Source organism: Leptopilina boulardi, unplaced genomic scaffold (genome assembly GCF_019393585.1).
Source record: "Leptopilina boulardi isolate dan_hultmark-lab unplaced genomic scaffold, ZJU_Lbou_2.1 LbouV2_213, whole genome shotgun sequence".
Taxonomy (NCBI): Eukaryota; Metazoa; Arthropoda; class Insecta; order Hymenoptera; family Figitidae; genus Leptopilina; species Leptopilina boulardi.
The window spans coordinates 2715839-2728185 of record NW_026137767.1 but is presented as its reverse complement, the minus strand read 5'-3'; the positions used below and the strand labels follow the sequence as shown (position 1 = coordinate 2728185).

General features: G+C 31.5%; 1 protein-coding gene across 1 annotated transcript in view; it reads right to left on the bottom strand.

Annotated features, from left to right (window-relative positions):
- LOC127278946 (mothers against decapentaplegic homolog 6) overlaps window positions 1-12347 on the bottom strand; it is a 49160-nt gene that overhangs the window by 5157 nt on the left and 31656 nt on the right. The window lies entirely within an intron of this gene.

Here is a 12347-nt window from a genome sequence, read left to right as displayed (position 1 = left end):
TAGGACTCAAATGATGCAAGAAAAAAATATAACTTCCTGTCATCAATAAAATTTAAAGGACTCAAAATAAAGGTAGTGCTTCCCCTTAATACTATACAGAGATTGATGAGATGTTGGTAATACAGAGTACTTTATTATTTAGTTAATGTTATAGTAGTTTTGTCCAGTATTCAGAATTGTTATACTTTATTTAAATCAAAAATGTGTTTGAAATAAAAACCATGAGTTGACAGCTTTGTTTTTAATATCTCTGGCATGTTAAATAACTATATAAAATAAAATGAAAATTGACTTATGAGAAGAGCTCAATTGGAAAATTATATATTGATTTAAGAATTCTGGGTTCCTTCCTTTTTAAAGAGCTCGCTTTTTAAGCATCTCGCGTGTGTTCTCATTTCACCTCTTGGCAGTTAATACTGTCCAACCGCACTTCTGAGAAAGAGGTTCAATAAAGTGTGGTACATATATATATATACACACTCTCCTATCAATTCATTTTCCGCCTCTTATATTTTCATTTTCATGGAATTGACTCGACAGAAGTAGCTGGCACACGATAATAATGTCGTGTGTGTATATAGAAGAAAAAAAAGGAAATTAAAAATTTAACTACTTCGTCCTCCGCTTGTAACGATAATTTAGCTACATTAAGCAACCATCGTTGAACGTCGAGGTAATTTATAAAATTTGTACCTACAACTGAACAACGAGGATGAAGAGAGGACGAGAACGTGGAAACGGTGGCAACATCAAAAGTATGTGTATATCTATATACTCTAATTGTACTGAAAAAGGGATGATAATTTTCGCGGCGAGACAAACGTTTATAGGCCTCTTAACTTTATACGCGGCAGGATGAAAAACGATGAAATAATTGCCTACAGGCTATAATCACGTTTCTAAAGTGAGCTGCGTGGGCTGCAGGCCAGACGACCGCAAAACCGAATAAAAGTATACTTGCAAGTACTTTGACCGATACTTTTTGTAGAAAAAAATTGATTTACTGTCAATTTTTAAAAGGCCAATAATGAATTTACAAAACTTAGCAAGAGCAACAACCCCTGTACCTTGACAACCCGTTGTAGGTTGTACTGGTTGGTTGTTACTGTCCCCACTCGCTATTTGTCATAATTCTCGTCAACTACCGCACTCTGCTCTATAGTGGAAATTTGATAACTTTAAATTTTAACAATAAAGTCACTAAATTTTAACTAGAGCAGAGTGCGGTAGTTGAGAATTATGACAAATGGCGAGTGGGGACAATGGCAACCAACCTACTATTGTAGGTTATGTTACCTACCCATCCCTGATTTTTAGCTTTTCTATCCTTTTCTAATGCACGTGTTGCCATGGCTACACGAGAGTAAGACAATGTCTAGTGATTAATTGATTTCTTGTCATCAATATAACTTCAAAAAGAATAGTTTAGTAAAAAAAAAGTTGTTTCCTAACTTTTGAAGTAGCCTAAACTTTGAGATTATGTTCATGACAATAAATTAATTTTCTGCAAAATAGAATAATTTTAATCTTCACGATTTACATAAAATTTTCAAGATATACGATATCTTGAGAAAAGGAAAGTTTACGATTTTTATTCAAACGAATTTCTAACCTATAAATACTGACGAATATAACTCACATTAAAATATATTTACATTAATTTTTGTCATAACTGTAACTGCTTCTAATGTGAGAATTTTGGTAAAGTTTGCAAATAGGGAAAGCACGTGCGGTGCATGGATGGCATGTTGTTGATCCTGGGTCGGTAACCCGCTCTCTGCGATGGTGACCTTTCAATATACGCGCACAGTATGCACTCTTGTCGCTTCCGTACAATCCTTGAACTGCTTAACGATTTGTTCAGAATTACGGTGAGACAGGGTCACAATCACGGGACTCTTCAGTTATTGATACGAGAAAAGAGAGGTCGCCAAGTCATGAGGTGATGACCACGAGAGATTTTTTGAGGTTATCTCTGTTTTGGACCCACTAAAGTGGCGGTTCATTAAAGGTGATTCTAGAATGAAAGCACGTGCATTGGTCTGAATGGATTTTTCATTGAGACTACTGCTACGAATACGTTTATACATATTATGTCCATTCTGGATTCACCTTAATAATTTTATTGTATCAACAGGAGGATGAGTACAACGACGCGTTGTCAGCGGACTTGCGGGGTAAGCTGCTGTGTTTCCATATGATAAAAATAGATATTACGAGTTTAACGCGGCGCCAAGATTGCGGGGTATCGCGACGATTACGTCATCGGTTGTAGCGCAAACGGCTGGAGCAAGGACGCTTGTCGCGTCGTCTTTGGCGCCTTCTTCGTCCTCCGTCGTCTATATTGCCGATCTTGACTTGATGTCGCGTTGCGTTCTTTCATATAGCGCGATCGTCGATTTTATATTAACAAGGAATACAATTCGACGGCGCGCCACTGTCGCATAATTATTTTTACTGTTATTGTTATTATTATTATTTATTCGAGACGACACAAACCCCGTCAAGGATGTAAACACATTGGCAGATCCAACGACTATGAAATTACATGTGACGCTCCACGAGAAAGGGAACCGTAAAGGCAAAAACTTTTATGTTATGTTCAGTAATAGTTTATTGATTAGAAAATTTTCAATCAAAAAATTACGAACATATATAACCTAAAATTTTCTTTACAATGTTCCTTTTCTCGTGTGAAGCGCGCATATACAAAATGTTAATCATTTTTTTGTTTTAAATTTTTTCTTGCAATATTAATGTTAATGTTCTTCTAGAGGACATGATTAATAAAAATTATTTTTTAATGTTAATTAAATATTTATTCTTAAGATCTATGGGTAAATCTACTTCACAAATAGATTATAAATTTTGTCAATGAAAAAAGCAAAATATTCTAAGATAATTTTAATTCATGATTGTGTTGATGTAATTTTTTTAGTGTTGCTTTTGGGAGTCATTGATCCCTACATGAAAAATAGATAAAAAGAAATAAAAACCTCGTTGGCAAATGTAATTTGATATACAATGATTACAAAAATAGTCTTGTAGACGTTACTATCAGAAAAATAAATATACATCTTTCATAAGACACAGTGCACAATATAAAATGAAACAAAAATCACTGGTATCACCTATTCTTCAATTTCAAAAAGAGAATTAAATATTTAGAAGAAGAATTATATAATTATTTGATGAAATAAATATGATCCTATACATAATTATTTGTTGCTGAAAATAATAATTTGAAGCTGTATAACAGCTCGAAAATGATATGACTGGAACTCGCTTTAATAAATATATATATATATATATATCATATTTCTTCTATATACACAAAGGATGTAGAAAAAATGGAAACACACTGAATTCTAGTATCACATTCCATTACCCAAGAATCTGTGTGACGTTGAGTGTCGTGCTTTTATCTCCGTTTAAATTACAGCTCGAAGCGCCAGTTGTTAGAGATATCATTCTCTTGCATATATATATATATTCGTGATTCTCAATATTACAATTTGATTAAATAAAACATTGCCTTATTATTTTATTATTAACATATTTTCCCTAAGAATCAGTGAATTTTATTGAAAATTAAAAATTGAAAACGGATTCTGTATACCGTTCTTATATCGATAATAATCTTCTATAAATCTATATTGAAAGGATTTTAAAAAAATTAAAATTTATCATAGATATATCCATTCAATAAATAAAAAATTACAATTTTTTTTTAAATAATTATTTTTTAATCAAATATAAAATGAATAAAAAATTGTTCAAGTAAAAAATAATCGAAAAATGTTCTTTTCTAAAAAAATTTTACAAAAAATACGAAATGCAATGACAACAAGCACAGAGTATGCCAATGTGTTTTCCTGATAGGGTCAAACACCCTGAGCTTTTAGATAAGGTTCTCAACCTTGGCACGATCGAGTCAAGTCGTGAGACATACTCGTCTCTCTATATATATATATATATATATACACGCATATTGTGTATACATATACTAGTACAAGAAAACAAATATCTAACGATACAGTAGCGATTGCAATAAATTGTAATCAATTCTAAAAGTGGTCAGGAATGTGTCATACAAAAAAAGATATTTTTTTTTTTATTTCTAGAGATTCACAGAGAGCAAAAGGAAAAAAATTGAGAATAACAGCAAAAACATCTGATAATAATTTCACAATAATAGTAAATATAAATGCAAATATATAATGCATAAAGTAAAAAAAGATATTGACTATAAAGAAATATATGTGACGCGCACTGAAGAAAGGGATGAAGAACTACTTTTAAGGTATATATATAGGTATATACACGCGCGATTGCACTTTTCTTGGAATTCGATGAAATTTAATATCTTAACAGTTAATATCGAGATCTACATATTCACAAAGTTTTAAAACAATTGACCATTTCTGAAACAAGATATCTAAGTTCAAAGTTTGTTAGTTTAACATTGTTAAACACTATAGAAATATTTTCAGTTTTAATCTCGAAAAGTGCGAATGATTTTATTGGCTTAAAGTTTTCTGTCATTCAGTTTTAAGTATAAAGTAATCAGATTTCTAACAGTGTAAATATTTATTAGAAAAAAATTTTGTTTGAAATAACAAAATAATTTGTGTCAATACAAAAAAAATGGTATATTTGGTACAAACAAAACTTCTCTCTAAGTGGATCTGCATCATTTCAAAATGATATAATCTTTGCTGTGATGAAAAATAACAGAAATAAAACGAAGTAAGTGAAAAAGGAAATTGAAAATAGAACGAAAGTAACGGAGGCGTTGGCGCTAGTATATTATAAAAGATACATAAAACATTGAACATATTATAAAATATACATAAAAGTTGATTTTAATTCAGTTACACATTTTATGTACATATACACAACGTTAGAGAAAATAATATAAAGCAGTGGGTCGCAATCGCCTGATACATATGCATTTTAAGTTGGAGGGAATGTTAACGTACTTAATCTCTAGGTATAATAAACTATTCACTTGTGTTGTACGGTAAAAGTTGTAAAATATCTGCAGCCTTGTTGTACAAAAGCCTGTTGTCGTTGCTGTCATACATGGCCCCTGTCCTGTCCTTCAAACGGCCTTTCTATATAATAATATAATCGAACTCTCTACCAAGTAATCCAAAACATTTCATTGTACTTTGCGCATGCATATACCTAATATGTAATAAACAACATATGTAAAATGAAATTTATCAATGAATAGAATTTCTAATCAGATTAGTTCGCTAATACCAGCAAGTATTAGTGAATCAAAATTTTTAAGATAAACTTAAATTTATGAAACATTTCAAAGCACAATTTTTGGATTTTGATCAGTAGAAGAAGACTTTGATCTGGATTTACTACCCTATTTTTAGGGTCTCTGAATCCAAGGTCTAACCCCATCAGATTAGGATTTTGACATAACCTCAAAAACCCTAAACCAGAAGGGACAAATTGATAACTCCAGACACGTTGAAAAAAAGATATCGAAAAATTGTCATCACGTTCAAATGTAATAGAAAAATTTTGTATTCCCATCGCAAGTAAATTTTATTAGATTTGAAGAGCTAAATGATTGTAAAGCTCGATGAATATAAGGTGACTATGCGCATTTATATGTGTACTTCATTAAGATTATATTCGTATTCATCGCACCATATAGAAAACTAAAAAATGTGATTATTTAACTGATGGTGAGTGGCAGACAAACATAAGTCCTCTCTCTCTCTCTCTCTCTCTGTCTATATAGAATACGTGTTGACGCTTTATAATGGCAAAATAAAAGATGGCCCGACGCCAGTGAAGGCGCCACATACCAGGCGCCGCCTAACCTCCCGTGGCCCCTCGAATCCCTCTGATTTACCAGTCCCCCTTCACCCCTTTTCCTGTTCAACAACAAGAGACGTTGGACCTCCCACTCCGGCGTCTTGAGACCCCTATACACAGGCAACATGTATAGATATATACACACACACATAACTTTTGTGTATGAAAGAAACGGCGAGTCAGTCCACGTGGAAAGATGCTGCGGTTCCTCTCCAGGTTCGGCAGATTTAATACTGCACGCACAGTGGACCGTATATACTTTGGGCCAGACAAACAGGGCTTGGAATTCTCTTGCTGATTCACTTTATGTGCTTTATTTTACGCTCAAAGAATACCTAACTGCATTTAAAATGTGCGGACTTGTTTCTTCTTTTAGGATTAAATTATATCTCACTTTTGTTCTATTATAATTAAAAAAAGAAACTTATTTTAAAAATTCACAAAGTTTTTTTCAAAAGAAAAAGTATGAATTTAAGTGATGCTCCACGAGAAAGAAGGAAATTTTAGGTTATATTTGTGATTTCTTTGGAATGAAAATACACAAAGTCTCTTAATGACATGAGACATGAAGTACCACACGAAAAGAATCAGTTAACTATTTGCTTAACTTTTTCTAAGTTTCCACACATGTTACCATCTTCACTATGTTTAATGTACTGCGCATGTTGACAAGTTTCTGGAATCTTAGAAAAAGTTAATAAAAGATTTCCGAACTTTGTATATCTATAAAAAAGTGGAGAACAAGTTAAGCAAATTTTAATGGAATTATATTGAATTAGAATAATTAAAATTCACAAATATATAAGAGGAACAAGTAATGATCTAATATTGCAATTTAGTTCGCAATTTTTTGGTAAATTTTTCTTAAAATTTTTGGAATCAGTAAAGACGTCAATTTTTTAACATTGCAGGTAGTGTAAAGCGGCGTAAAGAAAAGAAAAAAGTCCATCAGGAGCAGGAATGCCATTCGCGAGAGTCGATCAGGACAGACTTGGGAAATTATCCTCAATCTAGATGCTCTCGGGCTACTCGCACATTGGCGTACCTTTCCGTAATATGTGCTCTACACTACGGATGCGCTTTAATACCTAAACTGTTTCTACAACAATAAACCATATGTTGTACCTCTGACCATAACAACTACCACTGATGCCTTAAAATGAAATTTGCTTCCCAATTCTAAAATATTAAAAATTACATTTTTTAACACAAAAAAGTGTGATTAATTCTTGTATCAATGACATCCTTTTATATCAAACGAACCAAAAACTACCAAAAACTTTAATTAATTCAATGAATCAGAATACACTTGAGAATATTTTTTTCACAACGAAACATATCATCACGCATATTTATATAAAATTAAAGAGCGCAGGTTATATATATATGCGTCAACTTTTCAGATCTTCCCCATCGCCAAGACAATTAAAATACTCAAACGATGACGGTGATGACGATTGATGATGCGTGAAAGTTAACTTCTCGGAAGCAAAAGCACAGAAGATACTAAGATACTGCTTGAGAATGCGAACTTTGACAGTTGTTTCTTCAGTTTAGAGAAGAGCTATCAGCAACGACGCATTTAGGTTAATCGACTCCACCTTTTCAAGTTTCCATCACCAAGCCGCAGAATTTTAATGGATTAATAATTTTTAAAATTATCCCATACTATTTAAAAAATTATTATACTGTCAATTAAATCTACTATATTAATGATAAATATTATTAATTAAGAAGATAACAGAGTTTCTTTCAGAGCTTCTTAATAACTAAAAATAGTTTTATAGATTAGATTAATGACTATATATATTAAAAACCTTCGAATCAATCATTGGATTTTTTCCTTGCATATTTAAATTTATTTTGCACTATATCTTAAATCACAATATAAATGCAACAACTTTTGGAATTTAATTATTTACGACTGTATTAATTTTTCTATACAAATATAAAAGAATTCTATCATTCCAGCTTTATATAGTAAAATACTAAATTGGATAGAAATAATAATAATAAATATCGACATTTATCCTAAATTGTTTGGCGAATATCACAATTTTCTTGAGATTATCATTGACTATTCACGATATTTACAGATTTAGACTGCAGAAACTACATACATATTTAACGTTTTTGTGAATCTGTGAATACTTCCGAAAAATTATATAAATGTCATATTTGGGTGCTTGACACCCTGCTATGTATGTATATACATACTGACTCACCGTATGGGTGTCAAACACCCAGAGTGCCCTTTGAGGGTACTGGCGAAATTTCACTGATTTATTAGCGCATATATGCACAGAAAAAAACTGAACTCAGAATTAGTCATGTAGGCGACTCATTTTGATGTGCAATAAAAAAATGAACCAGGTTGGTGGCGCCACTTACTATGTCGTTTAGCATTGACTCATTTTGAGTTGCAACAAAACTGAGACTAGGTTTTTCTGTGTACTAATTGGAATCAGTGGTAAATACTTATCGCTGTGAAATTTCGTTAAAATTTAAATTTCAAGAGTACTTTCACAGAAAATTAAAAGGCATTAAAATAAGCTGCAACGCTTATTATTTTAATCCATTTTGGTATTAAAATAAGCAAAATTGGATTAAAATAATAAGCGTTGCAGCTTATTTTAATACCTTATAATTTTCTGTGTTGCACATATACATTGATCCTACATTGTCTTGAAAACTCTTCCCTTTTCTTCTACATTTAAATTATGAGTTTGTTCTTTGCATTTAGTCTAACAATTAAATTTAGTTAAACAAGAGACATTAGCGAGGTGATTTAATGAAGAAACTCACGTCCACCCTGTCGACTCTCCTGCGCCATAATTCCCTTTCAACTTCGTATTTTCCTATTTTTAGAAGCGTGGGATAATCATGCCTGGAGTGGGTAATAGTTGTGTATATATGTATATAATGTGTATCTTTTATGTGAACGTCTACTTCATATGTCTGTTTGTGAATGTGTATAAAGAACCTGATATATTCCACAGACTGCGAGTAATCGATTGCATGCCTTTAACGTGCGAATTAGCCAGTCTATATAGATTTGCGACCCTTGAAAAAATCTTTATGGCTTCACTCTAACCGCAGAAATCAAAGAAAGCTTATATAAAGTCCTAATTGTACTTAAATTGTAAAGATTATTTTAGGCAATTTTTCTAAAATTGTAAAAATTTATTTACTATTTATTAATGTATTTACTATTAATTAATTTACCATTATCACATTAACTTTTGTCCTGAAGGCCATTTTAATGTCTATAGAGCTGAAATAGAACAAATTTCACTCGGCGAAAGTCGAGGCAAAAGTTATATTTGAAAAAAAATATAAAATAACTTTTACTATTCTTACAAAGTATAAAACCTAAACTGTTTAAAATTTCTGCCCATACTTGACAATTTGCTAAATAGTCGACATTCGATAAGGTAGACTTTCTACTTTATCGAATGTCGATTATTTAAAATGTCGACTATTTAGAATTACGACCAAATAAAATTTTGACAATAGACCTTTTCATGCTGATCATTCTGTCCTCTTCCAATTCATTCGTCATTGTATGCGCTAGATAAGGACAGAACGATCAGCATGAAAAGGTCTATTAGAAATTTCTACCAGTTAAAGTTTCTACCATTGGAATTTTCGATCATTTAAAATGTTGACTTTTTGGAGTGTCGTTCAAATAAATTGTCAACCATTTGGAGTTACTACCGTTTAAAATTTCGAAAATTTAAAGTATCGACCATCTGCAGCTTCGAGCATTTTAAATGTTGATCATTTATTTTTAGTATGTCTACTTAATAAATTTCGATCATTTGCGGAATGTCGACTTTTTAGAATTTGGGAAAAAAATCACGCACCTCCTAGAAAAGTTAAAAATCTCGAGACAATAATCTGTAGGAGCATTACTTGTGTTTGTATATATGAGGTAGATATATACTATATTTTCATGCGAAGCAACAGGTTGCTCATGTTGGCTTCTCTTCCGCATGGGTTAATCTCCTGAGCTGAGTCACCATTGCGTTCCTCTGATGCTTCTTACAAGCTCAATGCCTCTCAATGGGAGAAAATAGCGAGAAATTAGTTGCCACCTAACTTCCACTATTCAATTAAAATAATTTTCCCTTCCATGACAAGTACATAAAAAACTTATTGGACAATCTATTAGACAACAAGAATCAAGTTTTGGAATCATTAACAGATATATCAATGAAAAAAGATGCGTATACCGGATTGAGAATGAAAGGACGATAGAGAGTCAGATGTGAATGAGACTTCGACCCTGGAAAGGTTAGCAAGTGTGTTTTGCAATCAGTGTTGTTTCTCTCTGAATACTATAGATATCGATTGATTGTTCGTTGGTTCGTTATTCCCAAGGCATCAAGGTGCGCCAAACCGAGGAAACGAGTTATAGAGCTAAAATAAATCAATAAACTAGCAAAACAACTGTATCCTACAAACTAATATAGTAGCTAGACTAGAGCATATATATACATAAAAGTGCATGTATGCTCGCAATGTACGTACGTACGTAAGAAGGTACAGTTGAGGCGTACGAAGCGAGGTCGAGCCACGCGGCAACACGCGGCAGCTGTCTGGCGCCAGGGCCCCCCTGTTCCCTCAAACAGTCGCGCCGCCGACTGCCACCCACCTTTACCATTTACCAACCTATCGTGCCATTCTGCCTACCAGCCTGTTCGTCTGATTTCCCTCTCTCGTTCTCTTTTTAACATGCTTCCTCTTTCATCTGACAAACACCTTTTTCCTTCCTATTTTCTCCCACAATTTCTTTCACCGCTATACAAAAACTCAACATTACAATAAGTACCGAAAAGAACAATTCCAAAGTGGTATAAAAAAGTGAGTTAAATTTTAACTCCCAATCCCACTTTTTTCGAGTTGAAGTAAAGGGAGTTAATAGTTACTTTTAAAGATAATTTTTAAAAAATTTCACTCCCAACTCCAGTCACCATATTAACTCTCAAAAAAATTTTTATTCAAAGATTAAAACAGAAAAAACAACCAAGGAATTTTTTAAAAAGAATGAGGATTTTTTGCTATATGTAAAAAGGAACTTCGGGAATAGAAAAAAGAACCAAAAATTAAACGTTCTTCTGGATGCTAGAGAGTAAGGTTTTAAAATACGTAGAATCGCTGGAAAACTTCTACCTGCGTTTGGCGAAAAAGGCACTGAGACGGTGTGAAATTTTGAAAATGTGCTCCCAAATTTAAGCATCTCTTTTCTTGTTAAAGGATGAAAAAAACAATATGTCTGTGTATGCAACAAAGCAAAAAAAAAAACTGGATACCCAAAAAATCATCATTAACTCATGTTTGAAACTGAAAATTCTATTTATTGTACCTAAATTTTCCCCATTAATAAACAACAAGGTTAATAAAACGAAATTTATTTTATTAAATTTTTTGAACGAAGAAAGAATTTCATTAAGCCAAATAAAGTTTTGGTTGATTCATTAAAAATTTGATTGTTTCAAATAAATTTTTTTCTGAGTAACATAACGAATACAATAGAATTCTTAGGAAATGTATTCGTTGTTATGCATCAGTGTTATGTTAACATAAAGAGCCTATTGTAGCAAAAAAAAATAAAAAAAGAAATGTTTGTGAGGTACTGGCATTAAAGTAACGTCAATCTGATATATTTAACCATCAACATAACCTCATTTTCATTATTTAATTTTTTATTTTTAAAATTTCTATATCTTGTATTTTTCTGACCTTTAAATTAAATAATGGAATGTATATCAATGAGAATAAACATTGGTGTGTGACCTAATCCAATAGCGACGAAAATATTCCATAAAAACATAAAATACAAAGGTATTCCAATACACAAAAATACCTATCATATTATTAAAATTGAAAAAATATATTCAAAACAATAACAGTGAGAAACTGTATTTGTCAATTTTGTGTTTACAAACTTCTAAATAATCTTATCAGCTTTTAAACAATATATCTTTTTTTCATTTATTTTCTCTTTATTGTATGTTTTGTATTTCTATGCTTTGCTTTATGCGATAAAAACTGAAAAAAAATTATTTACAAATCTTATTTTAAAAATGAGAATAAGTAAATAATGCATTATATTATAGGTTAGGTTATAATACACAACAAACTTTTTATCTCCAATTAAATATATACTTAACTGGTAAAAGATTGAGTCAATTGTATTTCTAACTTATAATTTTAATTTTCACACCATGGTGCAAAAAGGAAATTTGAAAAAAAAGAAACAGTAAATTAATAATAAACATTAATAAATAAATAAAAATTTCTATTTTGTATTCAGAAAATTTAACCACAAAGTAAACTTAAAAAATATGTATAAAGAAAGATTATGTACAAAATTAAAAAATAGTGTCACGTACTTTATAGAAAATAAGATCCAAGTTTTGAGCTTGAAATAAAATAAAAAAAACATTTTAAAAAACACATTTTGGGATATTTTTTAGGTTATGTCAAAAGCGTAACGT